Source organism: Chlamydotis macqueenii, chromosome 24 (genome assembly GCF_036417535.1).
Source record: "Chlamydotis macqueenii isolate bChlMac1 chromosome 24, bChlMac1.mat, whole genome shotgun sequence".
Taxonomy (NCBI): domain Eukaryota; kingdom Metazoa; phylum Chordata; class Aves; order Otidiformes; family Otididae; genus Chlamydotis; species Chlamydotis macqueenii.
This window is the reverse complement of record NC_141579.1, coordinates 4,197,532-4,224,281: the sequence shown is the minus strand read 5'-3', so window position 1 is coordinate 4,224,281 and position 26,750 is coordinate 4,197,532. Positions and strand designations below refer to the sequence as shown.

Genomic DNA, 26,750 nt, shown 5'->3' with positions numbered 1-26,750 from the left:
ACGTGCTCGGGCAAGGGAAGCTGAGCCTTGTCTGTGGTGCCTGGGCTCCCTGCCTTGGTGGTGTGCTCCCCGTTCAGGTGGGGCTGAGGTACGGTGTCCCACCTGCATTTTGGAAGTGTTCTCTCCTTCATCTTGTAAGTGAAATGGTTTCTGGTGAGTGTATGTATTTGTATTGATTTTTATGGTGGTAATGTTACCTGAAGAGAATCTCTTTCTGTATAAATTTGAAGTGAAAGCCAGTCCTTGAAGAGGTACTGAGGAATTAAACTTGCTCCCCCACTAACCTCCTTGATGTTCTCCTAAGCTCCACACAAAAGGAAATAGTTTTTTGTCACAAATTTATTTGTCCCAACATTCATGAGCAAGGAGTGTTTGAACCCAAACTGAACCTAGTAAAGTGGTGCCACAAGAACAATAGTAACTCCAAGATGCTCCATTTGGAAGTCCTATGCATTCCCTCTCCTCTGGGTTTTATTAAAAGGTGTTCAGGAAGAGACACCGGCATCTTCGCTTGCTGCCTGTGCGGATTGAGGAAAAGAAATGCATCCAGACATCTTGTAAGGACACTTGCTTCATAGGATTGACACTTTGCTCTATTGTTTGGAAAGGAAACTGATTTTCCTGACTATTCTCTCTGGAGCTACTAGCTGGTTTTATTAACTATTTGTTGCAGATAAGAAGCTAATCTATTCCTGTCCCATTGGCAACTTTCACAGGTGACACGAAGTAAAATTACTTCTCCCCTCTGCTAGTGGAGCATGGAGCAGCTCAGAAATACAGCAAGGGAGGGTCTGTGCTGGCAGGAGTCTGAGAAGGGTGGCTGGGTGTTTTATATCCTCAGCATCTGTGATTCATGTGGAGCACTCATGCTGCATAGTCTCAGCTCTGCAGACTGCATTTCATGTTGATCGGCAGGTCCTCCCCTTGAGCCAGCAGACGGGGATGGGGGCGGACGGTATGTTTTCAGGATGCTGAAGGTGAAAGAGCCTTCGTTGCGCATTGTGCCCCAGTCATCTCTTTCTGTGGGGAAAGTACTGTGGGCGCTTGAGAGCGTGAGGGGAATGGGAGTTCCCCTGGCAGCGCACATAGCAGAACTGGGCCACAAAGCAGTCTGGGAACTGGCATGGTTGTCCACCTCCACAGTGCAACCCAGAGTGAAATAGAGGTGTTTGAGAGAGGTGGGACTGTGCTTTTGTGTTCCTGTCTGAGGACTGGAAATGAAAATCTGTGCTGAACTGCACTGGGGGCAACTACTAGGCAGGGTGAGCTGCTGCCTTCACTTTCTCAGCTTGGTGCATGCTCAGGGCTCCCTAAATAGAGTTGATGGTGACTGCTGTGAGACCCATGCTGACCCCTGAGGGCAGGCAAGAAGCAGCTGGGGTGTTTGTGCTACTGCGTTGATGGCAGAAAAAAATCTATCTCCCTCCATCTGTCCAAAGGTGCTCCCTTGGACCCGTCTCTCCAGTTTTAAAATCCTCACACTTTTAGGAATTCTTTGCTTTTGACTTTCCTTTGCAAAAATAATAGAGCTGCTCCAGACACGGTTGCTCTTAAAACTTACACCCTTGCTGCCTAGTCCAGAGTGGAAAAGCTGGATTTCCTTAGCCTGCACAGGACAAGGCAGTGCAAATCTGTCTGTTGAGTCCTCCTAGGACTGCAGAACTTGTACTGGGATGTTGCAAGGGCAATGTAGATGTCAAGATTTCAAAGAAGTAATGTTTTTGAGGGAACGGGAAGGAACTTCGCTAATCCTTTTGAAAGGCACTGGATGTGGTGGCTTCTGTGCTAGATAGTGTTAAATGTATGAGTGGCCAGAGACCCTGCAGTCAAGTCACAGGGGTCTCTAGTCACCTCACCTCCTACCTCTGGAGAATGGGACACCAGCAGTTCTGACCTTGGACCCAGCTGATTCCCACATGTAAGCCTAAAACAGGGATTTACTGAGGGAGGGGAAGCTCGGGTAGGTCCATTAGTACATACATACTGCTTCTGCTTTGCTCACGGTCACAGAGCTAACTTCTCTGAAAATGGTGTCTGAAGCAGATGGACAAAGAGCTGAGGAGGGGTTTGGGGTTTTTGTTTTGTTTTTTCAAGATACAGTTTTATTTTACCTATATATATCCAGCAAAAAAAAAGTTAATAAAAATAAAGTACAAAATAAAAGGAGAAAAAATATTACTAGCTGCCCTGAAATCGTTCCCAAATGCATGCTTTTGGCAAGGCAGAGAGATAAGATATCTAGCAACATGACAATGCGCTGCATAGGAAAGGAAAACAGACCAGCACGAGCATTTAAATATTCAAAGAAAATGCAAGCTAACATTTAAAATAACTCTGAAAGCCATCTGGTAACGGACCCCTCAAATGCACAGTTGTATGATTAGTAATGCGAGGTGAACGTAGGCAATGCCGTATCTGGGTTCTTCACCAAGTTGCTAGAAGAGATTATTGCCTGCGGCGCTTGGCTGCCAGGGTAGAAGGAGGCACGGTGGTGCTGAGTCAGGGGCGCTTGGCTGGGCTTTTAAACTAAGCACGGAGCTTCCCCGCTGCTGTTTTCTTGGGGTTTTGGGTGGATCTTGGCCCTAATAGTCCTCAGTAGAGTTTCTAGGCAGCAGATCGCTTAATCTTTGAGCACACAGTGACAGGAAGTTTTGCTAGCCTGGACGGGAGCAACAGTGAGCGTTGCATTGCAGTGAGCTTCAGGGGTGTCATCAATACAAAAAAAAGTGAGCAGAATATAGGCTGCAGGGTGACCTTCCCTGTGCTTTTGGTGTGCATAGGAACAATCTGTAGACTCTCATATGCTCTATTTCTCTCCTTGATACACAGGAAAAATCATGGGTTTTTTTTCAGCCTTAAACTCTGCGTATTCTCTTCTGATCCCATCCTGGAAAAAGTTGCCTAGTTTACATTGTTCTGGAGACCTTTGTGGGGAAAAACACTGACCTACATGTTTTATCCAAAATAGTGTCATTTTTTTTTTTCTGAGAGTGTCTTTTGTTTATCAGTCAGCTCACGCAGTCTGCCTTGGTGAGGTATTATCTCCATAGATGCTCAAAAGTTCACTGTGATCAGGGTATGAAGAAGCAGGCAGGAATGGGCACGTTCTTGGAAGCTTTCAAGAGCTCCAGGAGGTATGTAAGGAATTGCCTTGAGATATCTAGCCCTTGAAAGAGCCAATATATGTCCTACCAAAATGTCCTGGGAGCAAAACCCAATAGTTGGTGCTTGCCCAACTTACATCCATCCACAGCAAAAGCACAAAAAACATCAGCTCTCTCCTGCCCGCCCCAGTGGCAGGCGAGGAGGATGGCTGGTGCAGTGCGCTCTGGGCCAGCATCTCCCCTGGCTCTGGGTTCCTGGCTGTAGAAGTAATTCTGGTTTGTTTTTTGTTTGTTCACTCATGCTCAATAAAGTGTCAGGAAATTTACTTGAGTTATTTACGGAGTTATTTACTTGGTCTTACAGAGCAGACCGTCAGAGCCCTAAATTGGTATTCTCTTGCTAGATTCATTGGGTGTACAAACAGCTCATTTAAAATTCATATACAAGCCAAAGTTGTAGTTTATGCATGGCATTGCCCTAACTAGCAGTGGGCTCAGTAGCACTGACGTACGATCTACTGACAAACTCCTTGCAAGGCCTCCTTCAGCCCTGCAGCTCTTTAAAGGGTTCTTTTCTGTAGTCGCCTCTGTCTGTCCAAATCCCTTCCCTCCCTCTACCTCTCAACTTTGCAAACTTCATACGAAAGGCAAGATGCAGCTCTAGCATTTAGGATATTTTGTTTGGTGAAACCTAATGTTCTTCTGCCCTTCACCGAGTACAAATGCATCCACCGCTTGCTTAGCTTGTAAGTCATCTGCACTGCTGCCCCAATGCTTGTGGTAGGGTTTCACCCACCAGAGAAAAAATGTGTGGTCAGAGTCTCCAGAAATCCAAACTGACACTGGAGTGTCACTAGAAGTGCCAGCCTGGGACGTTTGTCCTTGTTTCTAGGCATGTTTATGAAAATCTGGAATACCGAAAGGGCTGTGAATCTTCTACATCTGCTCTGATTGTGGAACTATAATGTCAGGAAGATGTTCTTGGGATCCTCCAGAGCATGTGGAGTCATGGGAAAGCACTGGCATTTAGCTGTGCATGCTGAAGTAGGTAGGAAGAGGCAGACTGGAGACATCCAGCTTTTTCTGCATCACTGCCATTGTATAGTTCACCTCTATTTCCTACCTATCACTCTGTCACAGACCTGTGTAGCAGAGCATCATTTGTGTGGCCTTGCATCCCTGTGTAATTACCTTCCCGAAGTGCTTATTATTACTAAGGTGCTTGTTTAGTGAGCTAAAGGCTCCACAGCTTTGCGGTGTGCTTCTGCCCTGTCCAATGCAGTTTGTACATTGGTGTGTCTGAGCTGGAGGGCTGAAGCGGGGAAGAAGCACTGAGCATTAAAAATGTGTGAGGCGAAAATGAACGATAATGGCAATGAGCAGAATTGTGGACCGTTTAGTTCAGCTTCCCCAGCTCCCAGAGGATATACATAATTCTCCTAAAGGCACTGCAGAGAAGATCCCACAAAGCAGCATGTTATTTAACATTAACATTTTAAAGGGTGATGGTGCCACTGATGGTGAAGGTGCTGGATGCTGTAAGAGAAAAATGACCATGTCAGCCACGGTGGGCAGGTACAAAAGCTTCCTCCCAGGGGTGCGGTCTGAGATGGGGAGAAACACGACCATGCCTTTTACAACACGCGAGGAGAGCTGTGGCTCTGTGGTGGGTTGGCTTGTGCCAGCCCCAGTACCCCCATATTCTGATGGCAGCGTGCTGATGCAGCTTGGAACTCCGCGTCTCTCCCCTGTGCAGAGGCGGAGGAGCGTGTTAAACACAGGCAGACAAAGCACAAGCTCCTTGCCTTATGCATTGCTGCTTTCTGGCATATCTACGGCCTTTGTGGATGATACCAATGCAATAAACCGCAGTCCACCGATTTGCTCTTCCCCGGCAGAGACATGGCCTTACCCTGGCTTTGAACCCAGCAAGGCTGCTGCGATCAGCTTACAGCAGAGAAGCAGTCTCACATGGTGGTGCTGTGGCTGGAAAACCTTTCCACTTGTAATTACAATTAGTGTTTAAGGAAACAAAGCTCCTGGTGGGGGTTAGGTGACTGACTCTCTGGCCAGCTGCTGCAGCAGCGGTGGGAGCAGCGCGTTAGGTACTGCCTGTGCAGGAGGGGCACACGTAATGACCCCTTGCCAGAAGGCAGCAGACCGGAGGGGAAGAACTGGACTGGAAACAAAGCAGGTCACTGAGACACTTGTGATTCGCTGGCTTCTCTGTGCGTGGTCCTAACTGTTTTTAAAGGATTAAAAGTAATCCTTAAAAATCCTGAAAAAGAAACCATTGTGAGCTGTGAGGGTGCCCGAGGCTGTACCGCACGCCTTGGGGACAGCAGCACTGCTTGGACGTACGCTTTCACGTCCCGTTGTGTTTGGACTGTGGTAATATCAGCCTGGCTTGAGGAATGGGATAGGAGGAGGGTGTAGCTGCTTTGGGGGTACCTTCTTGGCATGAGGCATGGTGGTGGAGTTAAATGTTTGCAAAATGTTTGCCAAGTTACGTCTGCAGAAATCTGACTGTCCCCATGCTGCGGTGACAGGAGCAGGTGTGGGCTGCAGCTAGGTTGACAGTAAATGTGGGTAGATACTTTCCATGTGTGTGCTGGGATCCTAGCCCCTAGGAACCTGAGCTAGAGGCTTTCCCGGGGGTGCCCCGTGGCTTCCCTCAAGACCACAGAGTAGTTGCCCATTTCCTGGAGACTTGCCCTGGAACGTGACCCACCAGCAAACCCAGCCCTTGGAGCTGGGAAGCACTCATGGGTGCCTGCGCTTCAGTTTGGTCCCCTGCTGGATTCATGCCCACTGGGCTCATTTCAGCCATTTGTATGTAAAGTTTGGCTTATATTGATTTTATATTTTAAATAAATAAATAAATAAAAAGGCTTTCACATTTCATTCAGGACTTTCCTAGAATCAGAGAGTCTAAAGAAACAGAGAACTACGGAGGAGGAGGAGAGGTGTCCACATCTTTGTTGATGCATGACTTAGTAAATTTGTCTGGCTGAAACACTGTAAATGTTTGATTTCCCTCAATATTAACAAGGCCCAGTTAGGTTTATTAAGGTGAGGTAGACTCATGGTTAGTTGTTGTTTGCTGCTGAAGAGTAGTGAGAAGTAGAGAAAAATACAATACTAATTTGTTAACTATTTTCCCTTTCAATTTTGCTTTAATTATTCCTCTAGGAGAGTGATATTTTATTTATGTTTTCTGGGTTGTGTGCATAAATCTTTATTTTTAGAAAAGTCCCCAGTATAGATGCCAGGCCCTTTCAGCAATGCCTTGTCCAGACATGCCCTTTGGTTGTTCGCAGTTCTCCCCAGGTACTGCTGTGTTACAGTGCGAGGAAGAGTGGCTAACAGTGCCCCATCTCCTAGCCATACCTTCCCTGGCCTGAGTGGTCTTGTAAAGGCAACTCATCCATGGAGGCTACTTCCAGGATAAAAGGAGGGGTTTTTTTCCAGGAAAAGGCAACTGAGGGTGTTCAAAGAGGGGCTGCATGCTGCCAGCGACTGTTGCGGTCTCTTATCTAACCCGTTCTTCTCTGAAACAATCAGGGGAAAAGTTATTTTCTTGACTGCTTTTGACGTTGGATGCTGGGGCAGAGCGTTCAGGCTCCCTGCGCGTGTGCTGAGGTTGGTACCTGAGCAGAACGCAGGTGCCGGGTGGTCACTGTGTGCCGGCAGGGTTTGCACGCTGTTCCCGCTGGCTCTGCGAACGCGAGTTTTTCCTGGGGATGCTCTGGGTGGCTGAGAAGCAGGCAGAGATGCCTGCAGAGGCAGGAGGCTCATTAGCACCATTGAAGTGCAAGCAAAAACTGCGGGAGGAAAGCAAGCGCTTCTGAGCGAGGCGCTCTGGGAGAAAGCGAGTGGGAATCGGGTTGAGCTGCAAGCCAGTACTTGAGCAGTACTTGAGGGATGTAGAAGTCCTGCATCCCTACTCATTTTGCTTTGATTTTAAACAGTGAGGGGCCTGTTTGGATACTGACTGAGGACTGGTTTCCTCCACTGCAGAGGTTTCTACATGGGTTGCATGTGATCAGGGTATGAATGCATTTGGCTTAAAATGGACTGAGCCACATGTTCTGGGGAGCCCTTATGGAAGAAAGAGGGGCTTGGTGCAAAATCAGGCATCCTGCCCTGCCATCGATGGCTCTGCAGGAGAAAGGTGTCTGTGACACGGGAGGCTGCCCTGCTCCCCCACGCCCCAGAGCAGGCAGTGCCCCTTGCCTCACCAGAGAGGTGGGTATGTGGCTCTGCAGGCTCTAGTTTTGCCACATAAGACATAATGAGCTCCTGCTCTACAGCTAAGGAATCTGGCACTATGATAACATGAATAATAAATACTAAGCAGATTTATATCTCAGATCAGTGCTACAGGGCATGGAGTGAGGAGAGGTGTGGATTCAGCAAGACAGACCATATCTTTATGTGTTTTGCACCTCTGTGGCAAAGTTATTTTTACTGATCTGTTCCTGTTCATTAATGTAGGAGAGGCAGGCTACATTGTACATCCCAAGGGGCCTTAAGCTTTGTTTTGATTCATTGTATATCCACATACATATTCTGTAGGTGTAGATCTCTGTGTGCAGAGCATCTGGATGGGAAAGTCAGCTGGTAGCTATGGAAAAGAGCCACTTTGCTCAAGTAGCAGATCGGCATAGAGCTCTATTTTTTCTTTTTTTTTCATTTGCTTGTTTAATGAAAGTTATTTGCTCACCAGCACGAGTAAAGCTTTGGTGTACTGGGCAGAGCAGCCAGCTCCTGCCCCGTGCTGCACAGCTTTGTAGGTCTGGAAGGTGAGCGGGTTCGAAGTAGGTGCTAATTCAGAAGGAAGAGGAACATTTGCTTTAAGGAGAGGAGCCAGGGAGAGAAGGGCTGGTCACTGGAAAGGTCATATATCTCTCTCTGTATGTATCTGTCTCTTACAGGCACAGTCCTGTGCAGTTGCAGGGGGAGCGACAGAGGGTGGGCATGTGCAGAGTTTTGCTTTGGAGGTCTGGTTTTTTACTTTTGTTCCTGAATGCTGAAGATTCTCTCTGAGCCAAGGATCAGGATCTGAGAGCCATGTAACCTGTTTTATATCTAAATATTGTTAGTGCCGCTGGGCAGCACTTTGTGTGTTTAGCCGCTGAGCCATTTTTAATATATATCTTTTTGTTTCATAAAGTGAAAGCTAGTCATAGCAAGAGCTATTCTGTATTTCTTTCATTATTTTTTCATATGTATAAATATGAATAAAAAAGTCAATTACATGAATGAAAGATGCTTGGTTCCCTGCCTAAACAGCTGCCAAAATTAATTCCAACTCTGAGCCAAACTCAGCAAAGCTGGAATTTCTGCAGAAAGCTCTGGTGCGGTGTGAGATCGGCTTGTGCATTAGTCTGCATTACAGATTACTGCCGCCCAGCCCCTCGCCTCTGGCTATCTGTGTAGGCAGTTGAGCAAGGATGGATTTCACACACTCTCTGGTGAGCTTGACTTCACTGCAGAATAAGCCTGAATTAAATATCCTTAGCAGACCCTTGCTGGAGTGAGTGCCATCACACTGCAAAGCAGTGCTCACTTGATAGAGAGCAGCTGTCTTGGCAGCTCAGAGCACCTGAAAACTTAATGCCAGTGTCAGCAATACTTTGAGCTTCAAATTTGTTCCTCCCCATGGACCTATTAACTTGCATTTGAAGAACCACCTGAATTAAGCAGGAGATTTTTTTGGATGTGGACAGGAGCTGGGTTGAGTTTCAATGTTTGAATAAGTACACATGGGAAGCAAGCCCCCCATCCAGGGAGCAGCTGCTGATGTGGGAGGGCAGGGAGTTGTTATAAGGCTGCTACTGAGGGTGGGGCACCTGTGGATACATGGCTGAAGAAGATGGTTGCTTGCTTTTAGGGTGATGCATATCTGTAGTGACTGTGACGTGATTTGAAGGTTGTTGTCAGGAACTGAGGTAGAGGATAGCCTTACAGATAGAGGCAGTGGCCCAAGTTTCTGAAGGTGAGTTGAGATAAAGCCGGAGTTGTTACCTGTGAGCTATTATAGAAGGCAAGCTGGAGGATGGCAGATGGGAGGAGGAGGACAGCAAGGCAACTCCAGCTTGTAACAGTCTGCTGGAGCAGAGCCAAGCTCCTGACACTGAGTGTAAGGTAGGGTTTCTTTCTGGTTGAAGCGATATGCCTTGTGCTCGGAGGTTTATTCCTCGTTCTGCTGCTCTGTAACTCTTGGCAAGTTCACTTGTCCTTGCTCTGTAGATGGGTGGACTGCAAGCTCAGGGGCCAGCTCTCCTGGATGCCATGTGTGCAGCGCTCAGCTCAGTGAGGTGTTAAAGCCCTCTTGCTGGCGTTAGGCACTGCAGGGCTGTTGGGCAACCTTCCCAGAAAAGGTGCTTTTGACCTGAAAGGGCACTTATCTCAAGTGCCCCTCTGCAGCTAATTGCTTGTGGCTCAGTTTAAGATAAACACAGCCCTGTAAAGCTAAAAGCCCAAATTGTTCTGGCTTGGATTCAGAAGCTCTAGCTCTTGACATCCAGCTGTTTTGAACCTATGGCATTTGAAAAAGTCCCAACCCAAGAAATAGAGAACAACCTGCTGACAAAGCAGGGGGGACAGATCCCAGCTCCCTGCATGCTGAGCCCCATGCATGGCTCTGGCCTCTGCGAGGGGAAGGTCCTGCCCTTCCCTGCAAAGCCTTGCTCCCAGCTTTGTGCTCCTCTTCTTCCTCACAAAGAGCTCCCTGTGATGAGATTGAAGCTACAGGTTGAGATTGCTGAAAAAAATGCTGAGGAAAAAGGGAAGGGTGGGAGAACTTGAAAGAAGGAATTTTGCTTTTCTGTAGGATGTTGGCTATGAAAAGTGCAGAGCTGTAGGCTGTGCTGGGGAGCAGCGTGCATGGGGGAGAGAAGAGGGCAACACCTAGGACACAATCCATACCCAAAATAGCTGTGAGCAGGCAGGACAAATGGGTGCCCTCAGCCTGCATTTTGTTTGTTGCTGGGAAAGCCATCCAGGAGGATGATGGCATGTTAGGGTAGCATCATTCTCCAGAGCCATTCTTTGTGGTGTTATCTCTGGAGGGGAGACAATTGCAGGAGGCCTGAGAACCAGAAGGTGAAGATCTCAGCTGGAGGAGAGCTCTTGAAATGACTAAGACCCAGGAGATGCATGGAGACAGGTGCTCATAACCGTGGCCAGTTATGCCCAAGAGTGATAACCTGGAGCAGTGCATGGACCATGGGGCTCTCGGGGCTAGCAGAAACCTCCCTGGGAAGAGGAATGTGAGACCTGGTGCTCACAGGGCTTGGGAGGAGGAATGAGGATGCTCTGTGGCCCATAAAGAAAAGTGAAATGCTAAGCTCAACGGGCAGAGGAGCAAAGAAAGCAGATGCTCATATGTGAGCAGAGAGGTGGACTTGAACGTGGAGTTAGAGGGGAACAACAGGGGGGATCTGCAGTGGAGGAGCAGCTCAGCCAGGCAGTTGCCAGCTCTGACTCGACCCCTGCCAAATGAGGACTCTGAATGCAGGAAGGCTGCAGGGAGGGATGGCTCATTTTCCCAGAGACACCGCTAATGAATTCCTCTTGCACCTCCAGACACTGTAGGGGTTTGGAGAGTCTAAATGGAACTTTATGTGAAAATGATGGCTGAATGTCAATTCTGCTGTTGAAGCCAATTTGGGAGCTGGAAAGTGCTAAAAGAATTAAGATTGTTAAATGGAAATAAGTCTACTTGGTTGAGATGAAATAGGGTTTAAATGAGTGAAATTATCTGTGGATTACCCTTGTTAGAGTACTGCCTTATTTAATAAACTGAGTTTTAATCTGCTGCAAGGATTCCTGAAGGAAAAGCTTGGCCTACAGGGGTCCATGCATGCGGTGAAGGGGAAGAATTGGCTGTGCCGTCATCCTCCAGAATGGAGCCACAGGAGTAAAGGGGAGGTAATAGTTTGCCCACGACTGCTTTGCACTTTCATGAGGATCTTGTTTGCTGCTTCATAAGAAGTTTCATCTCTATTCAAACTTCTTGAATAGTTCTTGTTTGTTGGCAGAATAGGAGATCACTTCTTCCAGTTAGGCAATACATGTTCTGGGTACCACGTGTCCCTGGGGAGCATTTCTAGCACAGGGCTGTGCAGCACTTCATGCTTCCTGGGGTAAATGCAGTCAGACCTCTCCCTGAGCACTGGAAAGGAATGGTGCAAGGAAACAAACTCTTGCTGGATTTAGGAGGGAAAGAGTGAGTGCTGGAAATCTTGAGGGCTGCAATTTCATTGCAAAGAGGGAGTCTAGTAATTATTAACGGGCACTGATTATCTGCTTCTGCAAGAGCAGATCTGTTGCTGAAGAGCAACCATGTACTTTCAGCTAACTTTAGCTGGCCGCCTGACTCAATGCAGACGTCACCTGTCATCTCACATGAGTTTCTGACCCATCTCACTTTAGTGATAGTCATGAAAGCATAACTGTCCAGATCCTTCTAAAATTGTCTGTGGAGGGAGGGACCCAATCCTAGTGCTGAGCCCTCATTTTTCAGCACCGTAGGACTCTGCTCTTGGCTGCTGGAGCTGGTACCTAAACTCAGGCATGCAGGAGGGGCGCATGAGAGAGGAGGTTCTGAATGTGAGGTACCAAAGGCTAACACACAAGGAGAGATGAGGCTTGATTTTCCTCTTAGTCATGTAATCTGAGGTTTCAGAATCTCTTATGTTCTGTACTTGGAAAATTCAAGTATCTTCAAGCTGTTTTCAGACAATTTTAAGAGCGAAATCGACTCCAAAGTCATTGGTGGGTTAGGAGACTCAGAAGGGATGCGGGAGATCCAGGATCACACTCCAGCCCCTGTAGGAGTTGGTGGGTAACGTGTCTGGGTTATGCTCTGATCTGTTTAAAGGAAACTGTCTTCTGTAAAGCTTATGTCTTTTGTAGCTGTTGTTGTTGTCAAGAGAGCTAATAAAACTGGCTGAGCCTTCCCATCCTATATTTTGCCTCTTTTCCTGGGCCTGTCCTGACAGCCTAGTCCCTATGAATGCTGCAAGTTCTTGCATTTCATGCTGCTAGAATTGTGTTCAGGGAGGAAGTCAGAGCTGGGATAATAGGAAAAAGGCAAGGAAAGGGCTCTTTTGCCCAGGTATTTTTCTCTTGCTGGGAGGATTATTGTTCACTACCCTATGTTGTAGCACAGAACAGACTCACTGGAGCTGGTCTGTATGTGCCATGCCCTCTAGAATTATTCCTGGTTTCGTATTGTAGAGGTGAAGGCCAGGATGAATGCCTGAGATCTAGCCTGAGGCTCATCCCACATGAGCTTAAGACTTCTGTGATCCTCTTGCCAAGCTCAAGGGATAATGAAGTCTGAAAAGTTGTAATATAGTGTCAGCTTGGGTTTGCCTGAGGACCTCCACATTTGTTACAGATTCTACTCTTCCTGATCCTGACTTGTGATTCTTCTGCTTGGCAAGAAGAATCTGTTAACCTGTTTCTGATAGGATCAGCCTCCCCATTTCACTGCTAGAAGGTTTTGTAGTCGCTAGTGTCTTACAGAATTTGTACTTAAGGATGCACGTGTATGCACGCCATGGTGTCCAACAGCACATTTGATAGCCTTCATCTTGTACAGATCTGATTAACAGGCATATAATTTTACCATGGCAGGATGCCCCTAATCATAGTCCTCCATACACCCTGCAGAGTGGTTTTCTGGTCGTGTTCAGCTGCCTCACACATCTTCCCATTTGACCAGCAGCAGAAGTCTGTTCTGCTATTTGGGTTCGGCATGTCAGAACGTTTTGTTCCATATCCCTTGCACAGAAGATAGCTTGGCAGTTGCAGACCTTTAGCATTTATTATCTGTTGTGTTTCTATCCATTTCAGCGGCATGTGGAATTTTTTGGCATGCTTGTTTCATTGGGGACCCTGGTACAGTGGGAAGAAGTACTTGATGATTCCAGGCATGCCCAGAAATACTGTGATCTTAGCGATGACACAAGACCCAGCAAAAGAACGGTTGAGTTGGCAATGAAATATCTCACAGTACTTTTGCAAAGTTTTAGGTATCCCATGCAATAGCCACCTCAGATGCCTCACTAGCCCCAGCTGTGCTTCTTCACCGCAGAAGCTGGTGTTGGGCTTTTGGGGCCAGATGAGGCTGCAGTGACTTTGCCCAGGCAGCAAGTGGTGCCCTGAGCACTGCAGCTCTCAGCAGAGCTTGCCTCAAAGTCCCCAGCGTGACCAGCTTGTGAGAGGTAATGCGAAGGGATAGCTGCCTACTGGGTCTGGCAGAAAGAAAGCACTGTGGTTGTCCTGCTTGGCATGGCTGAGGAGTAGGGGTCTAAGCACTTGGGTTTTGGAGCAGAAAGCTTGTTTTCATTGTAATGGCTGTGGCTGAAAAGCCTGTTCTTCTCTCTTGCGTTTAAATCCCATGGAGCATCTCATTAGGAACAAATGATGCCTCAGGCAAGTGGAGCTATAGAAAAGTAATCTTTATTAAGCACCCTCAGTGGTCAGAGTTACTTGATGAGCTCCAGAGTTTTATTTGCAGGCAGCTTGGGTTGTCATTTAACAGGAAAGCGCTTTGAACTCCTTCCCTTCCCCGTCTCTAGGTTACTGTTTTCTGTTTCTGTGTGTATGCAGTCCCTACAGCCCTGCAAACGTTGCTGGTAAAATTGTTGACACTGGAAACAAAATGAATGGAAGAGACTGGGTGTGTGTAGGGCAGGAACATGCAGCCGTGCTTGGGGAAGGGGATATGGGGTGCCTGCAGTGCATCGCCAGTTGCCCTAAGCAGGACACAGGCACAGCCCTTTCCATGGGAAATGGTGTACAGAACCCACAGGTTGATGTGGGAACGTCTTACGGGAAGTTCTGTCTCCGAATGCTTCATTGCTGCATATTTGGGGCAGGAATGGCTACTGGGGGAGAAGCATGTCCTCTTGGAGCCATCCTCCCTACCTCTCTGTGCTGGCACCTGCAGTAAGCTGTATGGCTGGTTGTCTTTCATCTCTGGACTTTGGAGTTCACCACAGGTGAAAGAAAATGAGCTATAAACTGTAAGCACAAAGGCCAGCGAAAAACCAAAATAAATTTAAACCAGCATCCTGCCAGATGTTTTACTTTTTGCTGGATAGCTAGAGGGAGAAGGAATAAACAGCTCAGAAAAATAAAGCAAGACATGGGGTGTGAGCAGGAAGGTGCTGCACGTCTCAGCTGCATAGCTAACCCTGACGGTTGGTTGAGGCTCTGCCACTGCACGGTGCTGTATGGGATATTTCTAGATTGATGTGGAGGCAACTGCAGCCTCACCCTCTGCTTGAGTGATATCAGGGCATCTCAAGGTAAGTCCAGGAAGAAAAAGGAAGAGAGAAAAATTAATCTGCAGCCACTGTACTTGGCTTTATGAAAAGGAAATGAAGGGAAGGCAGGAGACTCAAAAGTCTGCTTGCATCTGGCTTGTCAAGCATGTGAAGCTGACACAACGATGGGGTCATTACAGGCTCTTGTGTAAATACAGGCTCTTCATTTTCTCTTTTTTTTTTTTTTTTTTTTTTCCTAATAACATGTCTCATTTACTTAATAGTCTGTAATTGCTCTGGAGGAGCAGCCACTGTTTATCAAGTAAGAGCCTCTTGGTCATGTCAACCAGCTCTAGCATTCATGGTCCACAGGAGCTTTTTGGCATCAGAGCAGGCACCTCTGCAAAGTGCAGCAACAAGGGGGGCTCAGAAAGCCCCTCGCACAGAGGTGTCTCAGCAGATGCTGTCAGTGCCCCAAGCCCTGCACTGTGATGGGGACCTTTAAGAGGAAGACAGCAAATTGCGAGGGGTGGGTGGCTGTTTGTTGTCCTGGGACCATCAGTTTTATTGCAAAGAAACGGGAAGTGTTTTCAGGTGTTGGCTAGCAGCACAGAGAGTCTTTGAGCAGAAGTTCATGCCACTAAGCATGCTTTTGAAAGATGCGTCCTGATGCTTAGGGAATCAATTAACCTCAAAAAGATTTGGTGGCTTGGTTTAGAAGAACACCAGCTTTGAGAGTTTCCTCTCCTGCTACTGAAACAAGCCCCCTCTAGCATGAAGCGTGGATGCTATCTAACACCGACAGGTGAAGTGAGAACAAAAATAAAATAAAACACAGCAAAACCCCAGAAGAAATGCAAGGAAGAGCATCTGTGTGACTAACACCCGAAGCCCTTCTGAAAAACAGTCATTTGCTGAATATAGCTGAACACTTTTGTTTTAAATGTCCTGGCTCTATTCTTTGCTCTCCCTCACCCCCTCCCCATCTGGAAACAACCCAGAATTATTCACGCTTGACAAGGCAGAACTGGCTCTCTGTGCCGGGCTGCCCGCGCTACAGCCAGCACCTGCATGGAATGTGCAACAGGTTGCTGCCCACTTGCTTTTTCTGCAGCCTTCTCAAAGGAGAGCAGAGCAACCTGCGTGCGGGAGCGCGTGCGGCGGGGAAGTGCATCCACGCCTGCTCCGCTGGCTCGGGTCAGGGCGACCTTTTCAGGGCTGAAGCTTGCTGCTCTCCCGGGAGCTGCCGGAGTGCAGGCTCTGCTGCGAAACGTGATAGTTCATGGTAGTTCACTCTTAATACTTGGAATATCATTGCTTCTCTGCAGGTTTTATAGATCTCTCTTCCAGAGCTGAATTAAGCAGGTTCTCCAGTGCCGTGCGGAAAAGCGTCACTAGTTTCCTGACCAGAAGTTTCTAACTACGATGAATATCTTTCCCAGTTTTGCAGTGGGCTTGAGGGGGTGAATTTTGCTTTCAGTTGCAGAAATGGAAAACATAGATTAAATGCAGTTATTACTTTTTCTTGCAGCTCCCCTCTCTTTCCCTTCTGATTCTGGCAACAGACTTCAGCCAAATGTATACCTGGGTTTTGAGACACCTGGATTATCTGTAAGACATAGCCATTTCCAGGAGAAATACCAAACTCTGTCTTTCCCTTCTCAGAAAATCTCTCCCCAGGTAGTAAATCTGAATGCATTCAGTTAAAAGCTAAGAATCTGGAAATGTACAAATATTCACATTGGTTTTATGTATTTTTCTAGCCAGGATATCAATGCCTGAGTGGTGAGACCAAGTGGATTTCTTCTTGCACAGAAGAGTCTGTCTCTTGGGGAGCAGCAGGGTGTGATAGCTGCGGTTGTGGTACAGAGTTCTGCTCCCAGATGGCTTTTTTTCTTCCTTTTTGTAAGGCTGGGCATGACACACACATACTTTAGATTTCGGTCTCAGCTAGCTAATCTGCTTTCTGACCTGTAGTAGAAAATAGCCAGCAATTATTTGTTTACTTTGTGCAATTCACCTGTGTGAGCACTTCCTTATAAGAGCCAGGTTCAGGCAGAGGTTTATTTTGTTTTCCCTGTCACGTTGTCTTTTAATTCAGTAGGACTGGATTTCTTGTTTTTGCCATTTGTAGGAGGCCTGAACCCCTTTACTGCATTATATCTGTGACAGGAGGAATCAACAAGGCCAGGTTGGACGGGGCTCTGAGCCACCTGATCTGGTTGGAGATGTCCCTGCTCCTGGCAGGGGAGTTGGACTGGATGGGCTTGAACGCTCCCTTCCAACCCAAACCATTCTGTGAGTCTAACAGCAAAACTCCCTGGTCTGAAGCAGAGAGGTGTTGTGAGGGAACAAAAAGGTCAATGCGCATGTGCTGTATCGCCAGCCAGCCCCAGCTGAGGCGGGTGAGCAAACCAGCCTTTGCTCAGCAAACCAGTAGAGTGCTGACAGGTTGGGATGGGACTGTAAGGCACAGTGTTTGCTGAGTCCAGTACCTCTTTCCCCCCATTGTTCATCAAAATCAATCTGACCCTGCTTTGCACTGTATTTCCATGAAAGCTGGAGGGTGCTGAGCATCTTGCAGACGACTAAAACTCTCTTTCCGGCTGGGATTATTCAACTAATCTTGTGATTATGGTGATAATCCCCTTTGCAATGGTGCCCCTCTCCAAGGAGCTCTTCCCTTGGGGACTTCCAAGTCCCAAATCACATTTTCTCGTAATGCTCAAGTGCTCTGTGTTAAATTAAGGCGCTCTCAAGGATCAGAGATGTGCAGGTCCTGCAGTATTTATAGCTTTGGAGTCTCTGGTGTATGGTCTGTTGCCTTATTGACTCTCTTAGGGCTTGTGGTAGTGATGGAGACTGAGGGGCTCTCCTGTTGGAGACATGATGGCTTTTCAAGCTTGAGCCCATGTCCTTGCAGCAGAGAGCGTGAGCTGGAGCTGACCCACCAGCCACAGGCACCATCACAGTCTGGTCAGTGATGCCTGTGGCCCACTGACTTGCTGGCTTTGGAGGTCGGATGTTTTCAGATTGGATTTTGCTGTGGCCAAAAAGGGCAGGTACCTGACACGCTGCTGCCTCCGAGGGCAGGCAGGGAGGCAGTAAAAGCAGCGCTGCTCTCCAAGCTGTGATCCCTTCCCTCTCCTGCTGCCAGGTACTTGGCGGCAAATAAATATTTTGCTCACAACTCATTGGAGGTGGCATCTAACCAGATGTGCTCTCACTTGGTACGGCAGGAGATTTATTTGGTTGTCCATTTATAGCTTATTATTTTCTTCTCTCTCCCCCCACCAACTTAATAGCAGTTTGCTTATCCACCAGGGTATACATTTTCTTCTGATTAAGTGCCATTTAGCCGTTGGCTGCTTGCTCATTTTACTTTTATAGACACATTTACAGCACCACAGACAGAGGCACAAGCGCCTAGGAGCAAGGGTAAGGAGAATGGAGAGTCACAACAGCTCGGTGAGATTGGATTTTAATAAAGTTTCCAGCTAAGCCGCATCACAGCTATTCCTGACAGCGGAGATGCTGGGGTTGCACAACTTCTCACCTGGTGGGACCCGCACGTGGGGCCAGCTGGAGGCTTCTCGTGAAGTCCTTGACCATCAGGGATGTTAGAACTCTGCATCGCTTGGAGCTAGTCTCTCTAGGGTGAAGAGCAATTTCCCAGCTTTCGGCAGCTGCTAATTAGTTGCAGATGATGAGATAATTTATAAAAATTAGGAGCGATTTTCTTCATTGTGCTAATATTGCTTGGCAATAAAACCGCTCTTTTAAAAGAGTAACTTTTCTCTAATGTAGGGATCAAGGCTAAAAATATATACGTGTGTTTATCAATAAAGTGAGAGAGTGTGCTTCTTAACCACACACGAAGAGGTATTTCAGAAGTTCATTCGAACCATAAGAATGAATTCAAATTGAAATGCAAATTTCAGTGTCGATTAGAGCACTGTTTGGAAAAAATGTGTGATTGTGTCACCTTGGTGGCAGGGCAATAGAAAAAAATCCTCTCCGGCATGCTGTGGAAGGAGGCTTTAATGTGGAGCAGACAGCTTGCATTACGTGGGGGTTTTGGCAGTGAATCAGTGAAAGGAAGGTCGCTTTTCTCCCCCTTCCCCAGGAGTGACAGTGACTCACTGCCAGTTCATAACGTCATGCAGGAGTAGCAACTCTCGGGGAGCAGCGGGGAGAGCTACAAGAGCGTTTTGTCTCTTTTGAGGAGTGCCTGGGGGAAAGAGGATGTGTGAGCACGGGGAAGATGTGGAAGCAGAGCAATAGGGAAAGGCTCAGCACCCGGTGCTGCTTGTCCGGGGGCTTCCTGGGGCTGTGGAGTTGAGATGCAACGGTGGGACGCATTCTCCGTGGCGGTGGGGTTAAGACACACTAGTGGGGTTTGTTCCCTTTGCCACATCGGTGTTTGAAGGGGAGCTGTGCTGCGGCATTTCTGCTGGACCTCTACGCTTCTCATGAGCCTGAGGTGTTGTTTGCCCCTTTAGCTGGTCTAAGAATAAGCTGAGCCCTAAAGCATGCACACACATTTCTGGCTGATCTAGTGGGAACTTGGAAACAGGGGTGTTGCTGCTGTAGTTGTTTGGAAAAAGACATTCATTAGGCTGAAGAATGAATTTTCCGCAAACTCAGAAGGCCTCCAGTACTCCATCAGGTTTCTAATGATTTTGTCACGGTGTTAATCCCTCAGGTGAGCAGCAGCATTTTGATATCAGCAAACAAATTACGTTTCCACATAGATAACCCTATATGGAGTCAAGCATGAGAGCAGAAAACAATTCATCAGCTTCTAATGGGGCCTGCAGATTTCAGGCAGGGCTGGATGCAGTGGCGGTGCGGAAGGGAGCCTGTGCCTGGAGTAGCCCTCTGCAAGCCTTGGGTGTAGAGGGAGCGTGTGTCCGCACGAGACTGTCACACAAACGCACATGGGTAACCTGGTTTGACTTGTGGTGATGCCCGGGATGGCCAGCTGAGATGAGCACCCTCAGTGCCCCTTGCTGTACAGTGTTATTTACAGCGAGAGGCAATGTCTGTACCAGAGAGCATATAGGAAGACAAATCAGGAGCAGAATGGAGAAGGTGGAGAGGATCAGGCACTCTGTGTCTCTCCAGGGCAGAGAACCAGAGGACGCTGAACGGGGCCAGTGGGAGCCAAGTCCAGAACAAACAAGCAGGGTGTTGGCATGGTGCAATAGGTGATTGATATGTTGAGCTCAAAGGATGTTGTGAGCACAGAAAGTTTGTGTAGATTTAAGGGGAAACTGAGCAAGCACAGGGAAGAGAAAAGCACTTAAGAGTTATTAAATATATAAACAACATCAGTTTCAGAAGTTTCCTAACCTGAGAGTAGCTGAAGGCTGGGAGGTTATTAGTAGGAATTATTGGATGGACTTCTGGTTTGACAGTAACATTTGTTCTTACAATCTAGATATGAAGCAAAGGCACAGAGAAAATGAAAGGAATTGCCTGTAGCAAGCTCTCAAATTAGCACCTGCATCTCCCAAGTCTCGGTCTAGTGTACTGTCCATCAAGACTGAAAGGTGTTGAAATCTGGCTGGGCTGTTAGCAGCATGCAGGGGAAATTCGTGGCAGCGCTGAACTGCGCCTGTGAATGCGGGTGCAAAGGGCCAGGCAGCAGGTATCAGGGGATGGGGGTAGGTTTGGGTGCAGCAAGTGGAAGGGGGGGCTGTTCGCTGCGTGCAGATAATGCTGATGGTATCTGTGTGCTGAGCCATTGCTGCTCCGAGCATCTGATGGTATTTGCATGGGAGCCTGCAGTATGCATGCACGCATAGGGCAGAAAACAGCACTGTGTGAGCATGACATTGCCTTCCAAGGCCGGGGGGAACGATGGAGGGCAAGTGTGTGTGCGTGGAGCCGAGCCCTGAGAGTGCATCAGCGTGACGAAGAGTAGGGTATGCAGCGGTGTGTGCAGGCGCTGGGTGTCCATGTGTGAAATAAACTGCAAGGGAGCAGGGAGACGCAGGAGGAGCGGGGTGGGCGGCAGCTGCCTGCTCGCAGGAGCCAGGCACTGAGGTGTGCTGACAAAACCAGGAGCCCCCATTTGCTCTAGTGGTAGCGGGAATTAAGGGGACTGTGCTGCTGGGATACATCTCGGTGCAAGCAGAGCCCAGTGCCCCTTGGGATTCAGTGGTTGGGATGAAACGGAGAGGCCGTATGCCACCAGGGCTCAGCCAGCACACGCTGCAGCTCTGTCATCAGCCACAGCAACTTCTCTCGGCTGCCTGCGCTGCTGCAGACTGGTCCGGTATGACTGACATTTGCACAAGCCTAGCGCTGGAAACTGCTGCTTAAAATTATTCCCTGGTTTTGTGGACGCAGAACTGGTTTAAACCTAAGTTTGTTTTTTTCTTGCATGAAACAAAACACCGTTCTCCCATTTCCGTAGCTGTATGTTCATTTCTTCTTTTTAACGCCATCCTTAAATATCTGCTTCATCTCTACACGATTTGCTCCTGCACTTTATGGTGGAGTTATCTTGCTCTCCCGATCTCTCCTACCCTCTCCATGACTCAGTTTTAGTTGCCACTTTTCTAGGAAAAGCATGTTATGTTCCTTCAACCTCGATGTAGAGGTTGATACATAATTCTTTGCAGCATTTTATTAGCTTCCTTTGGATCCCTTCTAATTTCAACATCTTCATTTTTATAGTTTTGGGTGCCTTGCTTTATCTCTCTGTGTATACACAGAGAGCTGTGAGCGCAACCTCATTGAGACTCCGTTATCCAGACTTATATCCTGGCCTAATCTTATCCATGATATGCCTCTGAATCTTTCCTTACTGCGAGTCCTTTTCTAATTCAGTCTCTCATACATCTTTTCTTCAGTCTTGTTTTTAAAACCAGACATCTTCTGCTGGCGTTGCCTAAAGCTGCATGGCCTTGGGCTGTGATCTTGTCCAGCATGACGTGCTGTATGAGGTCAGCTGGGGTGGGATGTGGACAGGAGACCGCCACAGCAGAGCCTACAGTGCTGGAGCGAGGTTGTTAAGCGTGGTCTGTAAAATCGTTGCTTGAACCAGTGCATGGTGTACTGGTGAGCTGCTGTTACCTGTTTGTGAATGCTTCACGTGTATCCTGAAGCCAAAGGTCAAGTAGGTACTACTTTGTGGTAGGCACAGGTAGGAACTTTCCTAACTAGTTCTGGGACGCATATATTTTTCTTTTTTTCTGCAGTTTTTTTTGTGTCTTAGTACTTGTGTCCTCCCAGATGTAGGATGCCTGGTAGCTGCTGGAGGCAGTATGAAGTCTTCTCTCTTGTAGTCCAAAGGAATGATCTAAGTCATAGTTACTAATCCAAACATCAATGACAAAGCCTTGGAATATTAGCCAGGATGCCCCAGGCTTGCCATCAACACAATATTTTTTTAATTTTCCAGTTGCAAAGGCTTCATCAGCTCCTGCCCTAAGTATGTAGCTCTGCCATGTGTTAGTAACCAGCTTATGCAATAGATGGAGTCATCCCCTTTATATATAATGAGCTCAGGAGGATCATATCGCCTGTCTGCTGGCTAATGTGGATCTTTCTCTGGATAAATTCATCTCGCTGCATGTACCAATCCTTTTGCTGCCACAATGCTTTGTATAAGGTAAAAGGCTGCTCTGCTGTAACTCTTCACAACACAGTGACGGGGGTCCGTGCCTGCAGCACAGTTTGAATGCTGGAGCCTTCGTTGCTTTGCAGAGAAAGCATGGACCAAATTCAGGCCAAACAGGTTGGAGGGTTGTTTTTTTTTTTTTTCTTAATGACTGTACATTGTGAATCTTGGCAGCATGGCTCACAGACCCACTAGTTAAGCATTATGTTGTGTGGTCACTGAAGTCAGAGGAGGAAGCTTTCCCCCCTGGTATGGTCTCCTTTGAAAACCTCTCTCCAGTTCCACAATGGGCTTGTTACCCTAAACAGAGGAGCTGTGGATGATGCCTGCTCTAGAAGTTTGTAGATAGTAGGGAGGTGTGTATTTGAAGCCCAAAGAGGCTAGAAGCTGGCGCAAGTGCTTTCTCAGCTTTCCAATTTGACAACTGAGCGGGAATGCAGCAGACGTTGTTCATCACTCCTGCAGAAATCGTGGATAGCATCTGTCTCTGGCCTTATTGAAATGAGGTGGGTCCTCACTGTGTGTTTAAAGGAACAAAAGGTAGGCAGGGGGAAGCAGCTGATGCCTGAATAGGTCCACCTTTCCAAAGAAGGTTTTTGCATCGGGCTTCTACAAGAAGGCAAGTCCGTGTTGTCCAGGGAGAGAGACTGCTGTGGGTGGTTAGGAAACCTTCTGAGGCAAGAGAAATGGGTGTATCTGAGAGTGTGTCTGATGAGCGTCATGATGGTGGTGTGAAATGGGTCAAACTGCTGTCTGTGAGTTTCAGCTGTGGCTGGGCAAAGCAGAGGAAGGAAGACTGAAGCAGAGATATAATGAGGAGGGAACCAGGCCATCTCTCATTAGCAAATGATGCTTGCTTTTTGAAAGGAAAGAACAAAACACCTCGGTCCCCTTGCCCTTTAGGTCAATAAAATGAACACTTACTAATAGTTGAATCAGAGACTCCACAACTTCATTACACGTGTAAAATCAATCGCCATTATCTAGCTCCCTTTCTATTGATCCATGCTGCAGTATGTCAACATGTTTTGGCAGACGGCTTTGAGCAGACGTTGGTCTCCTTAATATGTCTGCGTGCCATTTTGCTGAAGGCCATTAGAAGACACACTGGACAGATTGGTCTCTTCCTGTTGGGTCAGACCTTCCTTGGGTCTTCCATCTGGGCTCCCTGCGGGTGACTCCCCACTTTGGCACGCTGCTGAGCTGCTGGCCAGAAGGTTTACGGGAGCAAGGAGGCCACAGCCCAAGCTGCAGGGTCAGCTTGCGATGTAAAAAGCCACGCAGCCTTGTGAGAATGGCTACTGAGGCGAATTTGTACCTTCTGCACTGCTGCTGGGAACCTTGGATGTAAATGACAACGTAGCTAATAAGGTCTAATTGGCTATTAAAGGAGGAAGCGGCCCCAGAGATGCTAAGGGCCAATTAACCCTGGGAGCCTGGAGCATGGCACTGTATTGCTGTGCAGTGATGTGTGCATGAGCCTTTCAGAAGTGGATGTAGAGAAGGAACAGTGGAGGTCCTTACCAGAATCCTTTCAAAATAACTCTGAATATTTCAGACATACAGCAAGTAAAGCATTCCCTTTGTTTTGCAGCAGACTGGAGACTGGGTTAGTGGCTGACTAACATGGGCACACCATGTGCTGATGTTACTGAAACCCTCTGGGGATCAAAGGGGCCCTCTTGAGATCAAACATCTCAGGCAGCTTTTTTTTTTTTTTTAAATTAATATCTACTTAGCTCTGAGGAACTAAAAGCTATATCAGGTGGGACGGATCCATGGGAAAGCCTTATTCCTGCATGTTGGCATGGGTTACCAGTGCGTGCTGGCAGTAGAAGGATGTGGCAGCCTGTGACTGAGGCTGGTGCTCGGTTAAACCTAAGCGTGGTCACGCAGCTGGGGACCAGGAGGGAGGCAGGTCTGCTCAGACTGGAGACAGGCCTTGGAAAGCTGAGATTGTTCCTTGAGCAACCCAGTCTGAAGCCTGTTGAAGTCAACAGGGGACTATGGTCAGCTCAATCAATCATTCTGCCTCAAAACCTCTTCTGAGATCAGGGTTGTGGGGAGCTGCTGTTTTGACACAGACTTGTCACTAATTTGAATAAACAAATTGTGCCTCATGGCTTTGTCCTCTAATTGCTGCCAGTGCCACCTTATTGAAGGAAAATGGAGATAATTAGTGTTGCAAAGCAAGCTACCTATTTTCATAGTCTGTCTGCTAGGAGTGTGCAGACAGGAAATGGGATTGGGTGGGTTTGACTAGGAATTGGGACCTGGCAGTCTACTGCTTTCTCAATCTATTGCATGAGGCTGGCTTTGTGTGTTGCTGTTGTGATGCTGGTCTTTCTCTTGTTCCCCTTCCTCCTATGGATTTAATTATTTCTGATTTCTGCTTTTTTGCTGCTCTGAACTTTCGCCATTCTGTACTCCAGTGACTTCAGTCCAAGCCGGAGATGAATTTGACAGTAGAGCTCAACTCATGGACCTGGAGGAGCGGCAAGGTTGTTATTGTTTGTCTTCTGCTTGGCTTTTTGCAGAGTAATGAGAAGAAGACTGTGACTGTAGGGTCTGCCCTACAGTAGCTCACCCGTGGTCTGCTGAACCCCCGCTGTGGTCCTTGGGCTTTGGGGAAGGGGAGAGGGAATTTGGTGGCTGCTTTCTGACTTGACTCGGGTACAAAGGAGACAACAGCTTTTTAGCCACATAGACTCAAGTGCTTTGCTGAAATAATTTCCATTACCACTTATCTGCCTCAAAGGAACACTTAAAGAATCAACCTGCCCATAGCGGGTAACCTGATGAGTCTAATTTGGTAGTATGAAAACACAGCCACTTGGAGGTTTCCGTTCCATGGTCTGGCTAATTAGGTACGCTTCCCCTGCTAGCTTTAGCCCGCTGTGCAGTGTTGCGTGTGTTCAAACACCCTATCAAGAGCAGGAGGTGTCTATATGTATGCATTTTGGCTGACATGTTTGTGGAGGTAGGAGTTGATATTATTAATTGTCAACCCAACAGAAAATAGGATGTGCCATCTCCAGCTGTAAGGGCAGCATCTATCTCGCTGGTTCCCCAGTCTTCAACAGCCCAAAACCAACAGTGTAGCGTTGCAGCTTGCTTTTCACTTTTGGCTTGCAGTTTTATTTATTTTGGTAGCCTGTGTTTGCAGGCAACAGTGGAGAAGTTTGGGAGGGAGGAAGGATAATGTTCTCCAAGGGGAGCAAGGATAATGTTCTCCAAGGGGAGCAGGGGCTGGGAGTCACTCACTGTGGGTGGTAGGAGATCGTGGTGGCAGAGTGAGGATGTGAGAGTGGCAGGGCTCCAGGGCTAGCGCCTGGGCAGCGAACACACAGCAGCTATGGGTCACTGCTGCTTCCAATCAGTAGACAGAGGGGATGATGGCATCCCATCCAGGAGAGATGAGGAGGTTTACACTTGAGGGGACCACTCTGGAAGGGTGGCCATAACTGCGCAGCCATTCCCTCTAACCCTCCCAGCAGTAACAGCTGTCAGCGTGTGTTGTGTACAGCGTGGAGATGGAACTGACCAAACAGTTTGTGTGTGTCTGGATGCAGCGTGGGCTGAATGAGACCTGGCCATGCACTGGGTACAGCTTGCAGGTCTGGGCATCTAAGTAACACTTCCATGCTCGGGGCTGACGCTTTGGTGCCTTTCCACCAGCACTCAGTTGCTTTTCAAAATAGACTTAATTAGAGTAGAGGCTTGCTTGTGGAAAAAGATGGACCAGTTTTTCTTATGAGATGACAAAGCTGTTGATTTCCCTCCAGGATGGAAAATGTTCCCTGTGGCTCTATGCTAGAGGGACCTCAGAGCACCAAGGAAAGTTTAATCCCCCACCAACGGATTGTGTTGTGTCCACTTATGGATGCCAACAATGTGTGTCCTGTGTGCACACACATCTTCTAGTGCAAATGTCAGCTGTGGGGAAGAGGCACAGAAATTCAACAGGATCTGGCTGACGTTTTCACCTAGGCACAAAATAAATTGGCTGCTGTTGCTATTCTCTTGTCTAAATTGACAGTACCTGGAAAGGGGCCAGCTTTCTTTTCTTTCTCTGGGAGACACCTATTGCTTCTCTAGGGAAATCTCTGAGGGGACCTGGGGAGCAAGTTTGGCTCGTGGCTCTAGTAAGCAGCGGGATGTTGCAAAGGTTAATTGCATCCAGCTGATGTGCTACTGAAAAGCAGCATTTTGGGATGAAAAATTTCTGCAAAACTGAATCCCTGGTGTTGCAATAGCCTCTGCCCTAGACGTGCACGTGTTCCCGCCTCTCCCTCTCTGTAGGGGCAAGCGGGCACATCATTTAGGTGCCTGGGCAGCAGTTCACAGCAACAGTCGTGTACATGTTCGTAGCCAAGCTCTCCTACGGTTAAGCATTCACACACTGATGAGCCGAAGAATATCATCGGTTGTGCCTCTAATGGCCGAGCACATATTGCAAATTTTTGCTTAAATGAAATCTGATGTGTTCAAAAGCTGCACAAATCTCTTAAAGAAAATGAGATCTTAGCAGGAAGTCTAAAACCAAACAGGAGGCTCTTTATTGACCATTGGATGCTGTTTTCGTAAGGATACTGCAGGTGGCTGTTTCTGTGTAGTGGAACATGTAGGGTTGGTCTGTGTGTGTTTTTTCAGACAGTTAAGAAACCAATGAAGTTAAATTGATAAAACTGTCTAATGTGATTACAGCAAGATGGGGATAAATAT

General features: G+C 47.6%; 1 protein-coding gene across 3 annotated transcripts in view; it reads left to right on the top strand.

The window, feature by feature from the left end:
- Positions 1-26,750, top strand: part of GRIK4 (glutamate ionotropic receptor kainate type subunit 4) — a 203,101-nt gene that overhangs the window by 69,386 nt on the left and 106,965 nt on the right. The gene's annotated exons all lie outside the window — the stretch shown is intronic.